This window comes from Schistocerca serialis, chromosome 3 (assembly GCF_023864345.2).
Source record: "Schistocerca serialis cubense isolate TAMUIC-IGC-003099 chromosome 3, iqSchSeri2.2, whole genome shotgun sequence".
Taxonomy (NCBI): domain Eukaryota; kingdom Metazoa; phylum Arthropoda; class Insecta; order Orthoptera; family Acrididae; genus Schistocerca; species Schistocerca serialis.
This window is the reverse complement of record NC_064640.1, coordinates 414,033,046-414,054,242: the sequence shown is the minus strand read 5'-3', so window position 1 is coordinate 414,054,242 and position 21,197 is coordinate 414,033,046. Positions and strand designations below refer to the sequence as shown.

The 21,197-nt window shown below is 44.4% G+C and overlaps 1 non-coding gene across 1 annotated transcript; it reads right to left on the bottom strand.

The window, feature by feature from the left end:
• Window positions 1-11,941: 11,941 nt before the first annotated feature.
• On the bottom strand, window positions 11,942-12,015 carry Trnas-uga (transfer RNA serine (anticodon UGA)). The gene has a single exon. It is a non-coding gene; the product is annotated as a tRNA-Ser (tRNA).
• Window positions 12,016-21,197: the final 9,182 nt, after the last annotated feature.

Genomic DNA, 21,197 nt, shown 5'->3' with positions numbered 1-21,197 from the left:
AAAAGGGCGACAAGACAGACATGAACAATTACAGAGGAATTTCCCTGCTCCCAGTCGCTTACAAAATCCTTTCCAAAGCGCTTTTAAACAGGATAGAATCCCAAGCAGATACACTAATTGGTGAATACCAGGCCGGATTCAGAAAAGGACGGTCATGTGCGGAACAGATCTGGTGCTTAAAGACAATATTGCAAATGAGGAAATGCAGAAACACAGTAGTTACATTCATCGACTTCAGGAAAGCATATGATTCAGTGGACCGTGGAACTCTGTTTAAAATCATGGAAGAATTTGGGTTCGACCGAAAGACACGAAAAAACACAGAACAGACACTTACAGGAACAACGGCCAATGTGAAATTCATGGGCGAAGTATCAGAACCCTTCGAAATCAAATCTGGAGTCCGACAGGGGGACGGACTATCCCCAATCCTTTTCAATATTGTTCTAGAAAAGATAATCAGGGAATGGGAACCTCACGTAAAGGGTATCCAAATTGGTATCAAGAAAGAGAACCGAATTAAAGTCAAGTGCCTTGCTTTCGCTGACGATATTGCAATTATCACCAATAACAGAACAGAAGCGATTCACGCAGTGGAAAAACTACATGAAATTTCACAAAAAACTGGACTACAGATATCTTATGAAAAAACCCAATATATGGAAAGGCAGCCAGAAAATAAATCCCCTTTAATAACAAAATATGGTAAAATTGCACAAGTCTGCATTTTAAATACCTCGGTGAAACTATACAGTCCTCAGGATTAAACCAAATTGCCAATGAACAAAGAATCACCAAGCTCCAGAAAGCCTACAAGCTAACATGGACGCATTATAACAAGAAGTGCATTTCGACAGACGCAAAATTAAGGCACTATACAACAGTGATTCTTCCAGAAGCAATCTATGCAACTGAAACAATGGTGATTGATGGTCATTCTAAAATTAAGGAAATAGAAAAGCAGGAAAGAAAAATTCTCAGGAAGATTTACGGTCCAATCAACAAAAATGGCATTTGGATGAAGAGACCACAAAACGAGCTCTATAGAAAGATCAACATAGTAACAGATGAAATCAGAAAGCGCCGAGCCAAATTTTATACACACATCTACAGGATGGAAGACTCCAGAACAGCAAAGAAATTATTCAATATTATAACAAGGAGTAAATGTGGCACGGAATGGCTGAAAGAAGTCCAGAGGGATCTACAGCAGATCAACATAAAAAATCTCGAAGATCGCACCGAGTGCCGGCATAAAATCACAAGTGTGAAGTTTGGGGAAAGAACATCGCGTCAGCCTGGTAAAAAATGGACAGAGGAACGGAAGAAGGAGCACTCTGAGAGGATGAGGAGGTTTGGGGAAGCAAAGAAGAAAAACATCCGAAGATGAAATTATGAATTCAAGTTCAATCGCTCTCCTAAAGGGGAACAATCGTTATAATAATAATAATGCACTCATATCCTGTAATACGACATCTGGCCTTGAAGACTAGAATTATGTTTTTTCAACGATGACATGTCACAGACTGGTCAGATATATTTTAATATTTCAACATGCTCTAGAATGTGGCTATAAAGCCGAAATTACGATTTCGTAAAATAAGTGTACAATTAACAAATGGAGGAAATTTCTTTCAAAAAATTCTTTCAAAAAACTGTGGCCCCCACGAAGTAAAGATCATTAACGTTCCGGGATAGTTTCTTTCAAAACAAACGCAGCCGATTTCCTTCCCCATCGTGAGCTTGAGCTCCGTGCGTAATGGCCTAAACGTCCCCGGGCCGTTGAACCCGAATTTGGCTCTTTCGCATTCGCAAGAAGGAAGATTCAGTCGGCGTCTGGCCGTGTAGTTTTAGCCGGGGCGGCTAATTTTAAACGGCCGTGAGCCATTCGCTACTATATCCTTGTCCATTTCGAACTTTTGCTCCGTCTCTAATGACCTCATCGGCCATGGGACGTTAAACTCGAATCTGCCTTCAGTTTTAAGTGTCTGGCTGGCCCAGACAAGTGCGTGCATCTCCAAAACAGCTACGGCGGAAGGGCAGCAGCGACAGTTAAAGCGGATTTGACGGGTCTGCTTTAAACGTCTGCACTACAATTGTCCGCCAGTAGCGGGCGATGGAGCAACAAATCTCGTAACGCGATTTTGTATACGTCTCTATGGCAATTCCTCGGTGTTGCCTCAGCTATTGTTTTCAGTCACGTAGTTTCCGTACCGGAGCAGCCCTTAAAAGCACTTTTCAGTTGGTAGCTCGTAGCAGCGTTGCCAACTGTCAAGGCTCTAAAGTGAGTGCATTCTGTTTGCAGAAGCCAACTTATTTATTTAATGGACGTAATCCTATCCAGACATATTTTGTTTTACTACGTCTACACCTTTAAGATTAGTCACAGGCGCTAAAAGTATGGCGGAAAGACATGGGATAAAACGCATCAAAAATGAAGACAAAAATTGTCACAATCAAGACGTTTAGAGATATTCTCTATTCTGGTATTGTTTAGTTTTTACCCTCTAAAATTACAGTATAGATATTTGTTCATAAGAAATGAAGCTGTATTTGCAGACTAATTTAAAAAATCAGCAAACGAATAAATTTTGAGCATATTTAGTATTAAACGTTTCCGTTGTCATCAGTTGTACGCTAGCTGTCCATAGTCATACAAAAAAAAGATATAAAAACGGTAAGGAAGTATTCTTTGCGTGTGCTTTTAAATCGGACGAACGACCTCTATTCCAGATGACAGCACCATGAATAAATACGGCACAACTACACGTACATGAGAGAGAAAAGCTTTTTACAATAGATATAATAATGACATTGTATATATGTAGACAAAAATGGAAAAGAAAATCTAAAAAAAAAAAAAAAAGACGACCACGAAGGAATTATCTGAATGGGGCGCTAATAGGTAGATTTGATGTGTACATATACAGACAAACAAGTAATTGCAGTTTGAGAAAAATTTGATGATTTATTCAAGAGAAAGAGCTTCACAAATTGAGAAAGTCAATAGCGCGTTGGTCCAGCTCTGGCCCTAATGATAGCAGTTATTGTGTGGCTTGGCATTGATAGCCAGAGTTGTTGGATCTCCTCCTGAGGGATGTCGTGCCAAGTTCTGTCCAATTGGCGCGTCAAAACGTCAAAATCCCGAGCTGGTTGGACAACCCTGCCCATAATGCTCCGAAAGATCTCAACTGGGGAGAGATCCGGCAACCTTCCTGGCCAACGTAGGGTTTCGCAAGCATGAAGACAAGCAGTAGAAACTCTCGCCGTGCGGGTATTACCTTGCTGAAATGTAAGCCCAGGGCAACAAAACGGGGCGTAGAATATCGTCAAGGTGTCTCTATGCTATAAGAGTGCCGCACAGGTCCTGCTACGAAAAGAAATGGCACTTCAGACCGTCGCTCCTGGTTGTTAGGCGGTATGGCGCGAGACAATTAGCTTAGTACCCTGCTGCTGTCCGGGTCGTCTCCAGACACGTTTCCGCTCTGGAATCTTATTGTCTGGAGTAGAACTGTCTTCAGTGACAAGTCCCGCTTCGGATTTAGCCCCGATCAGCATCGAACACATGCCTAGAGATGTCCCTCACGGTGGTGGTGGGGTACCAACCTAACTGTCGCCCACCACATGGCCAGACAACCAGGAGTGATGGGCCGGTGTTCTCATCCGCGGCACCTTTACAGCACAGCGATACGTCGACGATATTCTACGATCTGTTTTGTTTCCCTTCATGGCAAGCCATCCTGGGCTTACATTTTAACAACATAATACCCGCTCACGCACGCCGTGGGTTTCTAATGCTTGTCTTCGTGTTTGCCAAACCCTACTTGGTCAACAAGCTCACCAATGGAGAACACTGGGTGCTTTATGTTCTGGGTCCTACAACCAGCTCGGGATTTTGACGATCTAACGCGCCAATCGGACAGAATTTGGCGCGACATCTCGCAGGAGGACGTCCAACACCTCTGTCATCAATGCCAAGCCGAATAACTGCTTGCATAACGAGCAGGGCTAAACCAACGCATTATTGGCCCGCTCAGTTTGTGCAGCTCTTAAGATCTTTTAATTTTTCTGAAACTTTAGTCATTTCTTTGTCTGTATACGTACATCACATCTACCGATTTCGTCCCATTTGCATAGTTACTTCGTGGTGCGTCTTTATTTATTTACTTATTTAAATATATACAGCGTGTTCGGAAATTTCCGGTATGAACTTCTAGTCCTTGTGGAAGGGAGTGAGTACCTAATACACATATCAAAAAAAGTTTTGCATCTCCTCGGTTCCGAGAGTTCTGGAACGTGCACAGAAAATTGGAATAAAGATCAACATAAACATCATTTCCGCCCTTTTTATTGCTCATGAAAACCAAACGTTGTGTGTTGTACCACCATTCAGCGAGACCATCAGAGGTGGTGGTCCAGATTGCTGTACACACCGGTACCTCTAATACCCAGAAGCACGTCCTCTTGCATTGATGCATGCCTGTATTTGTCGTGGCATATTATCCACAAGTTCATCAAGGCACTGTTGGTCCAATATTATCCCATTCCTCAACGGCAATTCGGCGTAGGTCCCTCAGCGTGGGTGGTGGGTCATGTCGTCCATAAACAGACCTTTTCAATCCATCCCAGGCATGTTCGATAGGGTTCATGCCTGGAGAACATGCTGGCCACTCTAGTCGAGCGATGTCGTTATCTTGAAGGAAGTCATTCACAAGATGTGCACGGTGGGGGCGCGAATTGTCGTCAGTCAAGACGAATGCTTCGCCAATATGCTGCCGATATGGTTGCACTATCGGTCGGAGGACGGCATTCACGAATCGTACAGCCGTTACGGCGCCTTCTATGACCAGCAGCGGCGTACCTGGGCACCACATAATTCCACGCCAAAACAGCAGGGAACCTCCACCTTGTTGCACTCGCTGGACAGTGTGTCTAAGCCGTTCAGCCTGACCGGGTTGCCTCCAAACACGTCTCCGACGATTGTCTTGTTGAAGTCATATGCGACACTCAACGAGGAAGAGAACGTGATGCCAATACTGAGCGGTCCATTCGGCATGTTGTTGGGCCCATCTGCATCGCTGCATGGTGTCGTGGTTGCAAAGATGCACCTCGTCATGAACATCGGGAGTGAAGTTGCGCATCATGCAGCCTATTGTGCACAATTTGAGTCGTAACGCGACCTTTTGTGGCTGCACGAAAAGTATTATTCAACATGGTGCCTTTGATGTCAGGGTTCCTCCGAGCGATAGTCCGTAGGTAGAGGTCATCCACTGCAGTAGTAGCCCTTAGGCGGCCTGAGAGAGGCATGTCATCGACAGTTTCTGTCTCTGTGTATCTCCTCCATGTCCGAACAACATCGCTTTGTTTCACTCCGGGACGCCTGGAAACTTCCCTTATTGAAAGCCCTTCCTCGCACAAAGTGACAATGCGGACGCGATCGAACCGTGGTATTGACCGTCTAGGCATGGTTGAATTACAGACAACAAGAGCTGTGTACCTCCTACCTGGTGTAATGACTGGAACTGATCGCCTGTCGGACCCCCTCCGTCTAATAGGCGCTGCTCATGCATGGTTGTTTGCAGCTTTGGGTGGGTTTAGTGACATCTCTGAACAGCCAAAGGGTCTGTGTCTGTGATTCAATATCCACAGTCAACGTCTATCTTCAGGAGTTCTGAGAAACGTGGTGATGCAAAACTTTTCTTGATGTGCGTATTTTGACAAGGATCCCTTGCACGGTAACGTACCGATTCCGTCCTCCGACGCCTTCAGTTCAGATGTTTAACTCATCCACTTCTGTCAGAGGAATTAAACTATGACCGAGCGAGGTGGCGCAGTGGTTAGAACACTGGAATCGCATTCGGGAGGACGACGTTTCAAATCCGCGTCCGGCCATCCTGATTTAGGTTTTCCGTGATTTCCCTAAATCGCTTCAGGCAAATACGCATCTTTCCCTAATCCGATGGGACGGATCGCCTCGCTGTTTGGTCCCCTCCCCCAAATTAGCCAACCAATCATTTAAATTAGGCTCGATGTAGTACAATTAATAGGTAACAATTCGAAAGGAAACATAAGTGACATCCGTTCATCACTTAATCACATTTGTTTGCATTAATACTTAAACATTACGTGTTTACATTATTCCAGAACTAAAAAGAACCTAGCGTACTGTACGTACAGAACAGTACTTATAGATTACAAGAGCGGCTCGATGTGGCGACTACCAACGTTGTTACAGACATTGTACCTACGAAGTGTGATCTCTACGCACTCTCCATCCCACCTGGTGTCTCTTCAATTTCTAGTGCAGCATCCAGAACTCGTGCCAGCAGATCTTCCTCTTCCTCTGCAGGAGTCTCGTAAACTAAACTTGGCATTTGGTGACCGTCAGACGTAGTACCCGTCATCCTTTCTATCCTATTGCATTTCAAGACAAGCAAGTCTGAGACTTTCTCTTTCCCCAGCTAACGTGGACGCGCTACATATCTGTTTCAGACATGGCTTCCTATTCAAAATATTATGAACTCACTCCCTTCTACAAGTCCTAGAAGTTTCTAATGGGAATATCCGAACATAGTATCACACAAATGTTGTGAACAAATCAATGAGGATTTGTAGAAAATAAATGCGTGGTGTAATGTCTGGCAGTTATCTCTCAATATTAGTAAGTGTAACCTACTGCGTATAACAAGGCGAAAATCCCCGTTAATGAACGAGTACAAAATAAATTCCAGTCTTTGGAAGCGGTAACATCCGTCAAGTATCTGGGTGTGACTATTCGAAATGATCTCAAATGGAATCATCAGATTACACAAGTAACGGGCAAGGCGAACTCTAGATTGCGGTATATTGGTAGAATCCTGAAGCGATGCAGTCCTTCAAGAAAGGAAATTGCTTACAATACGTTAGTTCGTCCAGAGTATTGTTCGTCTGTATGGGATCCTTACCAGTTGGGTCTGATTCAAGAGATTGAGAAGGTCCAAAGAAGAGCGGCAAGATTCGTGACTGGTACATTTAGCCATCACGAGAGCGTTACAAATCTCATAGAAAGTTTGAAGTGGGACACACTTGCAGATGGACGACGCGCTAAACGGAAGGGGCTGCTCACTAAATTCCGAAATCTGATCTTCGCCGAGGATGTAGAGCATATATTATTACCACCAACATTCAAATCGTGCAATGATCACCATTCAAATATAAGGGAAATTAGAGTTCGTACTGAGGCGTTGAGACAGTCGTTTTTCCCTCGTGCGATCATCGAGTGGAACAGAGGGGGGGAATATGACTTTGGCGCGAATTGTGACACACCGCTTGGTAGCTAGCGGAGTATATATGTAGATGTAGATGTAGGTCCTGTATATTCACAGGGATAAAATTATCTGGAGACACTCTGTAGACGGGTTCCTTCCAACGAAGAGTTATCAGCAGCTCTCACGGTTTACCTGTCTAAAACTGTGCACCGTGGTGTAGTCTGGCTTGTGCACTTTCCTTGTGGGCTAAATAGAAAGGGAAACCTGTTAGGTACCGTGTTACAACACCTTCATGGGAAGCCATACTGCGCTTACATTTCTGCAAGATAATGCCCGTCCCCACAAAGCGAGGGTTTATACGAGCTCTCTTCGTGCTTGCCAAAGCCTACCTTGTGATTATAGCGTCCTGTGATCGTCAATTGCAGGTTTCAGAATAGGCAGGTTGAAGTATTTTTTCCTTCCGCCGCTTACACTTACTGGAGATTAATCTCAATTACGTGGTTCAGCATGGCCAGAAATCGAACACACAGTGGAAATTTTGCAATTGCAATTCGTCTTCCAATCACATTTCACTCTATTTTAAACAGTAGTCTGTGGTTGCTGTAATAATTGTGTTAAAATGAATAGAAACATTTCTTACCCTCAATTTTGATCCACTTATTATACAGCCCAGGACATTAGCGTCAATTCCTCACTCACACCACCACTCACGTCGATGAAATATCGAGGCGTAACGTTCCGACAATACATGAAACGTAGCACACAAGTTTAGCTGAAGAGTGGAAATAGAAAACATTCTGTTTCCAGTACTAGCGTGTTCTCGGTATTGTGTTGCGTGTCCCCAGACTTGATCCTAATGTCAAATCATGGAGAAAATGTTTCAAACATTCATTACTAGATGGCGTGTGGTGTTTGTGTCAAACAGTGCTTCCAAGTGCCGTGCGTCAAGGAACCGTTCGTTTGCCTGGGTAGTTTGAAGACATAAGGCATCAGTTTTTGGTGAGTGGGCAGGGCTTATTGAGCTATATCAGAGATTTTATAATTAGAGAGAAACGAAGGAAGGTAAGCAGCGGCTTTGTTCCACAAGATTTATACAATATTGTTGAGTTATCTAAAGCTATGAACTCATTCCTTGTAATTCCAATGAATGCAACTCACTTGTTTGATTTTAAGGATGCTGCTGAAACGTTGTTGCTAATGCTGGTGGGTAAGATCTTCAAATGTAGTAACATGAAAGTGTCTCATACTCATCCATCTCAAATAGCTATATGAAAATTCTTGGTCTGATGAAACAGAAGAATGGAAAAATGTCAGTATATTCGAGAGAAGGAAGACCATGGCAGATATATGCCATGACGTAATTCATATGAAAGCCATATTTTTCAGTTGCAAAACAGAAATACCTGCTGACGACGTTGCCATTTCCTCTTCGACAACACTGGCAGTTTTACAGAAAACTTCGCAACATCTGATACAAAGAATGGAGCTGTGTAAGAAACAGAAGTCAATACTGAGAGATTTTTTCTTGAATTTAATAATGTTATTACCTAGTAAAAAATTCAAAAGATATGTGAAATGGTTTTTGTTGACTACATTTCTACTAGTTCAAAAAGTACTGAGTCCGTATTAATGTTACTTGAAATAAAAACTTTATTATTGGCACTAAGAACAAGTAAGTTTCCTGGCATGTTATTTAGAAAATTTTTAATAAATTGTTATTTAGTTTCTAATTTGTCCTATTATTTTTTTCGGCGATGAAGATGGCTGCATGATCATGTGGTATCAGAATATCTTCTCAGGTTTTTTTTTTCTTTTAAAATTTGTCGTAAGGTCTTAATGGGACCAAACTGCTAAGGTCATCGGTCCCTAAGCTTATGCACCACTTAATCTAACTTAAACTAACACTAAGGACAATGCCCATGCCCGAGGGAGGACTCGAACCTCCGACGGGGAGAGCCGCGCGGACCGTGACAAGGCGCCCCAGACCGCGCGGCTCTCCTCAGTTATCTGGATATAAATAAGTGATGTACAAAAAGCCATATATTGTTTTTCTTTATTCTCCTGACAAATGTGAGATCTGGCAGTTAGTGCCTTTTCCATTTCCACTCTTCAATTGGAATCGAAGCAATTCGGAGGCGAACTGCTAGATTTACTGGTCGGCCGGACCACTACCGTTGAGAAAGTTTAGAGAAAAATCATCTGCGAGAGACTGAACTGTCTCAGATATTAATCTCGCATGAGGACATTGGGACGAAATCAGACAAATTAAGTCTCGTCTGGACGTGTGCCACTTGTCAATTTTCGTCGCTCCATAGCGAGTGGAGCAAGAAACGACTAGCTACGATCAAAGTACCCTCCTCCATACTGTATAACACTAAATTTGAATTAAACAAACGAGGTTCAGTTTTGATTGAAATTAGCACGAAACACGCATCGCATCACCGCTAAATTAGTAACCGACACTATTATCGCGCTTCAACAGCAGATTACTGATCGTACATCGCAGATACGCTGTATTTATTATTGACGGTTTTTTGTCATGAAGATGGACTAAATAAGCAGAAGACCGCGTGCTCTTTAATTCCTTCTCCATAGACGTTCGCAGATACTTGGTGGTCTGAAACGTATCTGAACAGCTTAAATGCCTAAAAATAGACTGCCAGGAAGTGCAAAATGGCGAAGCTGAAGAAGTGCAAGGCTGTAGAAGCACGCCTAACGATAATAAAGGTGGATGACGTTTACAGGAAGTTTAAAGAAAGCTTTCGAGAAAATAGAAGACTTTGAATGAACATGAAGAGCCATTATTAATCCTTTAAGTCCCAACAATAAAAAAATTAATTTTTTTGAGAAAATTGACCTTTTTCATCATAGTAAGTAACGGATACGAAAAGAAATAAACAATGAATTATTTTAAGAAGGCGGTTTCACTTTGGAATATACTTTACAGATTTTTGAGAAAATTAATCTTTATTGTCATGGTAAGCAACGAATATAAGAAGAAATTGGCAAAAAGTAAACAATCAATTGTTTTAAACTTGTCGTATTACTTTGGAGCCACTGAGATACACAGTTTTCAATCACTCATCATTTGAACCTGTAATGCCTACAGCAAACTATAGTCCTAAATAACAAGCAAACATGGTCCTACAATTTATCAAATCAAAAGTACATATTGGTCCAGTAGTTTCATTTCGAAACCACTTATACCAACAGTAGCACAGACTCACATTTATGTTGCAATAACTTTAGGTATATTTACTTTCACTGTCATTGAACTTCTCAGTATGGTCACTATAAAAAAACTACTTGTCACAATCTCCTACAATCACGTAACGTGATCTCTGCGCCGACTGCTACAATGCATTGCATCCTAAAAGCACTTCAACAAACATTAGATGTCTCTGTCTTGCAATAGCATCGTTGGTTTCATGCGAAAGGCACTGTTACTTCCAATAGTATTAATAATAATAAAAGGGTGGCTTCAGGCAGAAACCACTGGTACTCGAAGGATTAAGCAAAGAAGAGAACACTGAAAGAGGGATATATATATATATATATATATATATATATATATATATATATATATATATATATATATGAGAAACTCATACCGTCTTCATCCATTTCGTCTACCTTCTCCATAATATTGTCTTCAGAAGTCTTTCCTTTACATAAATCTTATATAAACATATATACATATAAGATTTATGTAAAGGAAAAACTCCTGAAGACGATGTTATCGAGAATGTAGAGGAAATGGACGAAGACTGTATGAGTTATGTGATACTGCGACAAGAATTTGACAGTGCCCTGAAAGACGCAAGTCGAAACAAGGCACCTGGAGTAGACTAAATTCATTCCAAACTATTAAGATCCTTGGACGGACCAAACGCGACTAAAATGTGGTTATGAAATGCAAACTAAAGCTGAAGAAATTTCTTAACAGGTAGGAAAGTGAGGAGATGGGACATGGATAGCTGAAAACAACTACACTGTGTTTAGAGTTTTACAAAGAGCAATAGACTACGACTAAACGAAATAGTAAAAAGGTATACAGTAGGAGAGGAATGATTAGGTTTGAGATAGGTACAAACGCATGAAGGGCGCAGTGGTTATGCAGGTATGCCTTCCGCAACAGAAACTAGCATAGAAAGTTGCATAAAATCAGTCTTCGGACTGATAACTGTATGTGAGAGGGGAGGGGGGGGGGAGGGTTGATACGTGAGCTAGCTTGGGTTTTGAAGGGCAGTAACAGAGGCACACTGCTCATGAAGTAAGAGGAAAAGAGTCAATTGTTTTTCTTGCAGTAAGTATGCAGCATCGAGCATCGGAGAAAAGAAGCCACTCGTGTAAACAAAAGTGGTGTATGACACTTCCTGGCAGATTAAAACTGTGTGCCCGACCGAAAGTAGAACTCGGGAACTTTGCCTTTCACGGGCAAGTGCTCTACCACACAGCTACCGAAGCACGACTCACGCCCGGTACTCACAGCTTTACTTCTGCCAGTACCTCGTCTCCTACCTTCCAAACCTTACAGAAGCTCTCCTGCGAACCTAGCAGAACTAGCACTCCTGCAAGAAAGGATATTGCGGAGACATGGCTTAGCCACAGCCTGGGGGATGTTTCCAGAATGAGATTTTCCCTCTGCAGCGGAGTGTGCGCTGATATGAAACTTCCTGGCAGATTAAAACTGTGTGCCCGACCGAGACTCGAACTCGGGACCTTTGCCTTTCACGGGCAAGTGCTCTACCACTGAGCTACCGAAGCACGACTCAGGCTCGGTACTCACAGCTTTACTTCTGCCAGTACCTCGTCTCCCACCTTCCAAACTTTACAGAAGCTCTCCTGCGAACCTAGCAGAACTAGCACTCCTGCAAGAAAGGATATTGCGGAGACATGGATGGCCACAGCCTGGGGGATGTTTCCAGAATGAGATTTTCACTCTGCAGCGGAGTGTGCACTGATATGAAACTGGCAGAAGTAAAGCTGTGAGTACCGGTCGTGAGTCGTGCTTCGGTAGCTCAGTGGTAGAGCACTTGCCCGCGAAAAGCAAAGGTCCCGAGTTCGAGTCTCGGTCGGGCACACAGTTTTAATCTGCCAGGAAGTTTCATATCAGCGCACACTCCGCTGCAGAGTGAAAATCTCATTCTAAAAGTGGTGTATTTTCGTGTAGCGCGCTGCTCAGTAGTGTCCCCGGTGTGTAAGTCCTTGAGCGTTCCGCAAACAGACGATGAACGCGGCAGGGAAAGCCGGGAGGTGCCACACATGTCTCTCGTCACGTAGTCCCGTGCAGCGCGCCGGCTGCTTTCACGGTATTCGGGCACCTCTCTCAAGTACTACAGTTACAGTGATGAGCCGAAACATTATGGCCGCCTGTTCAGCAGCGTGCTGGTGCAACTTTGAAACGCCTTGCAGCGATTCTGTGTGACATGGATTCGACAAGTCGTTGCTAGGTTTCCAGAGCTAATATGGCACCAGATGTCAACGCACAGATCGCGCAATTCCCACTCATTACGGGGCGGTGCTCTATCGGCGCGGAGGTGGTGTCCGATAGTCACAGATGTATTCTACCTGGCGCAAATCAGACCAGTTTGATGATGAATAGATCAACGCAAGTTCACTGTGATGTCTCTCAAATAATTGCACCAGTATTCTAGCATTGTGACCTGGACAGTTATCGTGCTGGAAAGATGATCAAATTCTACGAACTTGTGGGTCCTTAAAAGGACCTTCCAACTTCCTTTATGTCTTTTGAACGAAGGTCTTTTCAGGCGGTTCGGTTCTTATTTATTTATTTATTTACACGTCAAGTTCGCCGGCCAGTGTGGCCGAGCGGTTCTAGATGCTTCAGTCTGGAACCGCGCGACCGCTACGGTCGCAGGTTCGAATTCTGCCTCGGGCATGGATGTGTTAGGTTTAAGTAGTTCTAAGTTCTAGGGGGCTGATGACCTCAGATGTTAAGACCCATAGTGCTCAGAGCCACGTCAAGTTCCGTAGGATCAAATTGAGGAGCAAATCTCCAAGGTCATGGGACGTGTCAGTACATGAAATTACAACATAAAAGTAATAACAGATAAAAATAGAATGTTTATGAATCCGAAAAAAGTCAATCCAGAAGTTGAAGTAAACGCAATCAACAATACAACAAGAATCAACTTGCCGGCTACAGTGGCCGAGCGGTTCTAGGCGCTTCAGTCTGGAACCACGCGACCGCTACGGTTGCAGGTTCGAATCCTGCCTCGAGCATGAATGTGTGTGATGTCCTTAGGTTAGTTAAGTTTAAGTAGTTCTAAGTTCTAGGGGACTGATGACCTCAGAAGTTAAGTTCCATAGTGCTCAGAGCCATTTGAACAATTTGAAAGAATCAGCTTAACTTTTCAAGAAACTCCTCGACAGAATAGAAGGAGTGATCCACGAGGAAACTCTATGGTTTCGATTTGCAAGGGCGCAAATTACTGCTATGATTTTTTAATTCAAGTGGTAGCTTATTGGAAATGGATGCATCAGTATACTGCGCACCTTTCTGCACAAGAGTTAAGGAAGTCCGATCCAAATGCAGGTTTGATTTTTGCCGAGTATTAACTGATTGAAAGCTGCTTATTCTTGGGAATAATCTAATATTGTTAACAAGAAATGACAGTTCAAATGGTTCAAATGGCTCTGAGCACTATGGGACTTAACTTCTGAGGTCATCAGTCCCCTAGAACTTAGAACTACTTAAACCTAACTAACCTAAAGACATCACACACACCCATGCCCGAGGCAGGATTCGAACCCGCGACCGCAGCAGTCGCGCAGTTCCAGACTGTAGCGCCTAGAACCGCTCGGCCACCCCGGCCGGCAAGAAATGACAGTAAGGAATATACATATTGAGAGGGCAATGTCAAAATACCCAGACTCGTGAACGGGGGTCGACAAGAGTTTCATGAACTTACTCCACTTATCGCCCGAACCGCCCATTTCTGAATCAAAAAATATCCTTTTAGAATGGGAAGAGTTAAAAAATGGTTCAAATGGCTCTGAGCACTATGGGACTTAACATCTATGGTCATCAGTCCCCTAGAACTTAGAACTACTTAAACCTAACTAACCTAAGGACATCACACAACACCCAGCCATCACGAGGCAGAGAAAATCCCTGACCCCGCCGGGAATCGAACCCGGGAACCCGGGCGTGGAAGCGAGAACGCTACCGCACGACCACGAGATGCGGGCAAAGGGGAAGAGTTACCCCATAATATAATACCATACGACATAAGCGAATTAAAATAAGCAAAGTAGACTAATTTTTGTGTCGAACGATCACTCACTTCAGATACCGTTCGAATAGTAAAAATGGCAGCATTAAGTCTTTGAACAATATCCTGAATGTGGTCTTTCCACGACAGTTTACTATTTATCTGAACACCTAGAAATTTGAACTGTTCAGTTTCACCATCATATTCCCATTCTGTGCACCACCTGCGGGCCACGTGTAGGATAATGAAAGGTTATAACGACGGACATGACGCAACGTAGAACCCCACCGTGGACGGAATACAAACAACCTGTGGCTTCCCGTTCTGAGCAGTATCTCACCACCAGCTCCAAGTTGATCAGAAGTTCTCCTGACGGTGTGGAATAACATTCAGAAGGCTCCTCAGGTACCCGTTCATCGATATATTGCACGAACGGAACACCAACACTTGAAAACAAGGAAACCGTCGTGGCCCACAGAAAACAATCTTCTTGGGTCTTTTTACAGTGTTAACCATTCACGGAAAATTCAGGGCGAGGATTCATCTGTAGCCAACTAATGTTTAGTCGAGAAACCTGTCCATTTGGATACAGTGATCCGATCTCCCCAGACGTCAGTGGAGGATCATGAACCGAATTCGAATTGGACAAAACAGATGTGGTTATCTACTGCACACTTTGAAATGGACTAGTTCTGCAAATTGTGATTGTGGTGTCCTTTCAGAGCCAATTCACCATATCGTTGCTGACTGCCCTCTTCGGGTGTACAGAAGGACGATAACGGACATTCACCACACATCAGATGAAGCGACCGAATGGATCATGGGACTAGATCTGGAGATGTAATATTGCACGAGCTAGAGATCGTGCACATTTGTCCACAAATGTCGTGCATATGTATTTGTTTTCATCATACGATAAACAAATAAATCCTGCTGGTAGCTTCCATCACTATCAGGAGAGACATCAAACATTAAGACATGCAGATGGTCCTCAACCACGATGGCAACCACCTTTGGCGTCCTTCACAATGAGAATATGGCCGTGTTTCTCACCGCGATGAACGCCAAAAGTGGTTTTCAATATGGCTGGTGCACGCTCAGAAACGAGTTGGTACATTGTACAGAAGAAGCTTCTCAACGTGTTTCGCGACCGTAGCGCTCTCCAGGAACGGTTGGCTACATCATTCAATGTTAAAAATGTTGCGCATATTTAAAATTTTGTTTTGAGGTTCTTTGGAATCATAAAGTCCGGCTTAATACATTTTATTGTTTCAAATATTTGGGAAAGCACCTCGGCTTGTTATGGTAATTGCTACTTATAACAATATACAAATGTTGATCATATTTCAGTGCTCCTACGAAAACGCTCATTTGCACCCTTCCCCGTTTGCTGACTATGTTGTTCTGTCTGTAGTGAATTACGAACAAATCAACCAGCGACGTAGAAAGAAATCATGCAATTAATTAGTCCTTGTTTCCTCGCACATTCGCAAAATCGAACAAACTCACTCCTGAATAAGAGCAGTCTTATTTTTACTAGCATCGAATGTACTGGGACATACGTCTACTGAATTAACGGGAAAGCACCAGAATCTTATAGAAAGCTGGTGAATGACGCAACCAGCCGCAAATACTTTTTAAATGTTTTATTTTAGTGCCATAACCGATTTCGGGCTACCATGCCTCTCTTCAGATGGCTAATATTTTTAATCACACAAACGTTTTGACCAACAGCATGTCGTCTGCTCCCACATTGCACAAGAATATCTGAGTGGTTAACGCCACTTTATATGTCGTTTCATTAACAAAAATACTTTAAAGTGCTTGCATTTATTTATATATGATACAAAATAGTTGTGTTCACTTACATAAGCTCCATTAGATGGTGATTTGTTGCGTTTGGTCCATGTGGTTTTCCAGGTCGATGAATATGTTGTTGAATAGCAAACAGCACACATATTAACACATATTATAAATAAATTACTGTGGCACACGTCATAATAGTCTTAATGTCAGTGTTGAGCATCTCGCATGTGCTGTACACTTGACGTTTATGTATACAATGCAAAGATTGTCATTAAGCAAAGATACAAAGGTATCATTCATTAAATTATCTTTAATTAAATATTGCATAGCGTCTCTGGAGGAGGACGTAGACGGTTTGGACCACACGAGTTGAGCAAGGCGTAAAGGAGGCAATTTATGTTAGTGTCAGAAAAAACAGCTTAATTCACATACAAAAGGTGTTCAATATGACCGCCACCAACTTCGATATATTTTGTGTTTTTTTTTTTCAACTTGCTTCATTGCAAAATTCGTAATACTACGTGTATGTATTGGTTGGTTGGTTGATTCGGGAGAGGGGAACAAATAGCGACGTCATAGGCCCCACCGGATTAGCGGAGGACGGGGAAGGAAGTCGGTCGTGCCCTATCGAAGGAACCATCCCGACATTTGCCTGAAGTGATTTAAGGAAATCACGGAAAACCTAAATCATAATGGCTGGACGCGGGTTTCAACCGTTGTCCTCCCGAATGTGAGTTCACTGTACTAACCACTGCGCCACCTCGTTCGGTCATGTATGTATTGTGTGTGTGTGGAGTGTTGTGTAATGCCTGTACTGTGTGATGATGATGTGAGGAGGGAGAGGGTGAAATCCGGTGCCGGGGCACAGCCTGCTCCTCGCGAATAGCACCAAGGGGCACACCAGGCTTAACTTCTCTATCCGACAGACAGATCACCATCAACAGGATCATATGCCCTCATTTCAGGAGACACTGCGTACACGTTTGGTATTTAAACCAGAGCACGGGCGCAAAGTGTGGTAATCAGAAACTTTACTCCACCAGCTCTCCTCCCCTTGCTGATCACACACTGGCAGTGAAAATTTTTCCACCACCGGGATTCGATCCAGCTTACCCCAGGGTCGAGAGCCACCACACAACCCTGCGTTAGCGACCTCGGCCAGGGAGGCGGGTTTATACACTCCTGGAAATTGAAATAAGAACACCGTGAATTCATTGTCCCAGGAAGGGGAAACTTTATTGACACATTCCTGGGGTCAGATACATCACATGATCACACTGACAGAACCACAGGCACATAGACACAGGCAACAGAGCATGCACAATGTCGGCACTAGTACAGTGCATATCCACCTTTCGCAGCAATGCAGGCTGCTATTCTCCCATGGAGACGATCGTAGAGATGCTGGATGTAGTCCTGTGGAACGGCTTGCCATGCCATTTCCACCTGGCGCCTCAGTTGGACCAGCGTTCGTGCTGGACGTGCAGACCGCGTGAGACGACGCTTCATCCAGTCCCAAACATGCTCAATGGGGGACAGATCCGGAGATCTTGCTGGCCAGGGTAGTTGACTTACACCTTCTAGAGCACGTTGGGTGGCACGGGATACATGCGGACGTGCATTGTCCTGTTGGAACAGCAAGTTCCCTTGCCGGTCTAGGAATGGTAGAACGATCGGTTCGATGACGGTTTGGATGTACCGTGCACTATTCAGTGTCCCCTCGACGATCACCAGTGGTGTACGGCCAGTGTAGGAGATCGCTCCCCACACCATGATGCCGGGTGTTGGCCCTGTGTGCCTCGGTCGTATGCAGTCCTGATTGTGGCGCTCACCTGCACGGCGCCAAACACGCATACGACCATCATTGGCACCAAGGCAGAAGCGACTCTCATCGCTGAAGACGACACGTCTCCATTCGTCCCTCCATTCACGCCTGTCGCGACACCACTGGAGGCGGGCTGCACGATGTTGGGGCGTGAGCGGAAGACGGCCTAACGGTGTGCGGGACCGTAGCCCAGCTTCATGGAGACGGTTGCGAATGGTCCTCGCCGATACCCCAGGAGCAACAGTGTCCCTAATTTGCTGGGAAGTGGCGGTGCGGTCCCCTACGGCACTGCGTAGGATCCTACGGTCTTGGCGTGCATCCGTGCGTCGCTGCGGTCCGGTCCCAGGTCGACGGGCACGTGCACCTTCCGCCGACCACTGGCGACAACATCGATGTACTGTGGAGACCTCACGCCCCACGTGTTGAGTAATTCGGCGGTACGTCCACCCGGCCTCCCGCATGCCCACTATACGCCCTCGCTCAAAGTCCGTCAACTGCACATACGGTTCACGTCCACGCTGTCGCGGCATGCTACCAGTGTTAAAGACTGCGATGGAGCTCCGTATGCCACGGCAAACTGGCTGACACTGACGGCGGCGGTGCACAAATGCTGCGCAGCTAGCGCCATTCGACGGCCAACACCGCGGTTCCTGGTGTGTCCGCTGTGCCTTGCGTGTGATCATTGCTTGTACAGCCCTCTCGCAGTGTCCGGAGCAAATATGGTGGGTCTGACACACCGGTGTCAATGTGTTCTTTTTTCCATTTCCAGGAGTGTATGTTTTGTGCATCGCCTGGTTCTCGCTGAACCCTTGGAAATATTCCCAGCGTATCGGAGATGACCAACTTTACTACTTGTATTGATGCCACAAGATCTAGAGATGACTACCTCGGCTGCGTCCTGTATCAGGGTTTCCATGTATCCTCAGAAATGAAAATCCAATGATGTCATTTCTGGTGTGCGAGGGGACCAAGAATTCAGCACATCATCTGGCGATACACAGAATGTATCGAAGTTGATGGTGCTCATATTCAGCTCCTTCTGACAGTGAATTAAACTGTTGTTTACTAACAGTAATGCACAATTTCTCCTTTCCTCCTTGCCTAACTCATGTGGTCTAAACCGCCTACGTCCTCCTCTACTTTTCAGAGACGCCAGCACGCAAACGAAGCGTTTTAGAGCATAAACTATGCTAACATGGTACACATCGCGCCACTTAACATACAGGGTGCTTAAAAAAATAGCCTGACTTTAGAATCCCGTATTTATTGATAAAAAACTATGCTATTGCAAATGCTCTATGTGTCCTACAGCAGAAGCTCGAACAACATATAGACGATAGGTAAATTCGTTGAAACTTTACACAATGTATCTACTATTACAGAAGTCATGAAGGCTGTCATTCTGCTCTTCACTTCTATGTCACGAGGTAAAGGGGAAATGAATACACTTTCCTGCGCATATCCCCACAAGAAAAAATTGCAGGGGGTCATGTCAGGCGATCTTGGACGCCAAAGATGTATGGCAGTGTCTCAGGGTCCCGTGCGCCCTATCCAGCGTTGAGAAACTGACGTACGTGGTTGTGCCAGTGTGGTGGAGCTCCATGCTATTGGAAAATAAAGCCGTCGGAGTCCTCCTGAAGTTGTGCAAAAAGGCAGTTGTGCAGCATTTGAAGATAACTCAGCGCTGGACAGGGCGCACGCGACCCCTGCATACTTGGCCGCCAAAATCGCCAGGCATGACCTCACGCGATTTTTTCCTGTGAAGGTACGTGAAGGAATGTATGTTCATCTCACCTTTATCTCGTGAGATAGAAGAAGTGAAGGATAGAATGACAACCGCGATTACTTCTGTTAAAGCAGATACATTGTGTAAAGCTTATGGCAAATTTAGCTAGCGTCTAGATGTTGTTCGAACTCCTGCTCGTGGACACACACAGCATTCTTAATAACATAGCTAAAAGTTTAAGATGTTTTGAGTATTTTGCAATTCATCCCATGTTTTAGTATGTTTTTATCAATAAATACGGAGTTTTGAAATCAGGTCATTCTTTTTGGAAACCGTTTACTCTTGATACATCGTGTATGTTCCATATAGTAGCAGACAAGCAGACGGCCAGTTTCGTCGTTTCCGAGAGGCTCTTTCCCAGGAGCCACGCAATAACAGTCGGTCTCTGTCAAGGTCTCTTAAACCAATTATTTCCCTATTCGCGACCCGTATCGTTGCTAGAATTATTCCCCACTCGTCTCTACTACTTACTTATTTTCCTAACCCTGTCACGTGGCCATAAAGCCACCAGCTGTCATGCAACCACACACTAGACAGTAGTCACAATGTTTTTTCTCCTCAGTGTATTTGCCCTTCACCACCCTCCTTAAAGGTCTGTCATAATACTACGACCTCTACCACATACAGACAGATACCCGCGTGTAGCCGACCGAGATAGCTACCTGCCTCTCTTGGCCTGTTCCTCAGCGACCCCTGTTTTACGGTTACGTGGCTAACGCGGGAAGCCTCCCAATCGTGCCGCCAAGCGCCGGTAGTCAGAGAAAGGGAAAATACTGAGCACCTCTGGTTCTTGTGAGAGCAATTAGTGAAAGGGGAGTTGAGGTCAACAGTTGTTCTGACACCCTTGGCAGCGACCTCGACAGCCGTGTAATAACTGTAGTGCGATTCGGTTAGAGAATATTAAATGATAACGAAGAAAAATGAAACGTGGGAGTCTGCAAGAAGTAAAGGTTCACATTAACATAAACATTTTCTGGGCCTATAACTGCGTTGTGCTGGAAGTAACTGTCACCGGATGAATAAAACAGACATTTTGGTGACGGCTGCCTCTGAGTCTACTGGTGTACTGTGTAGCCGAGGGTCCACGTCTACATCTACATCTACATTTATACTCCGCAAGCCACCCAACGGTGTGTGGCGGAGGGCACTTTACGTGCCACTGTCATTACCTCCTTTTCCTGTTCCAGTCGCGTATGGTTCGCGGAAAGAACAACTGCCGGAAAGTCTCCGTGCGCGCTCGAATCTCTCTAATTTTACATTCGTGATCTCCTCGGGAGGTATAAGTAGGGGGAAGC